This window comes from Pteropus alecto, unplaced genomic scaffold (genome assembly GCF_000325575.1).
Source record: "Pteropus alecto unplaced genomic scaffold, ASM32557v1 scaffold223, whole genome shotgun sequence".
Classification (NCBI taxonomy): domain Eukaryota; kingdom Metazoa; phylum Chordata; class Mammalia; order Chiroptera; family Pteropodidae; genus Pteropus; species Pteropus alecto.
Window position 1 is genome coordinate 1,482,165 of NW_006434441.1, and position 234 is coordinate 1,482,398.

The 234-nt window shown below is 56.8% G+C and overlaps 1 protein-coding gene across 1 annotated transcript in view; it reads right to left on the reverse strand.

Annotated features, from left to right (window-relative positions):
* FER1L5 (fer-1 like family member 5) overlaps positions 1–234 on the reverse strand; it is a 42,522-nt gene that overhangs the window by 13,427 nt on the left and 28,861 nt on the right. The gene's annotated exons all lie outside the window — the stretch shown is intronic.

Here is a 234-nt window from a genome sequence, read left to right on the forward strand (position 1 = left end):
CACTCACCCCTTGGATTTCTGGCTCTGTGGAAAGATGCCTCCTTCCCTGCCCCTCTGACTGTCCCAGGCCACCCCCTTCTGAGACCTCCACACTGGCCTGAAGGAGCCAGCTGGGGTCTGTGGGAGTCTTAGGCTGCCTGTTGGTGAAGGACAAGGCCTCAGCAAGTCAGATCTTTGCTCACCTCACATGCTCTAAACTGCGAGAGACTCCCCATTAATCTCCACCTGGGAAAG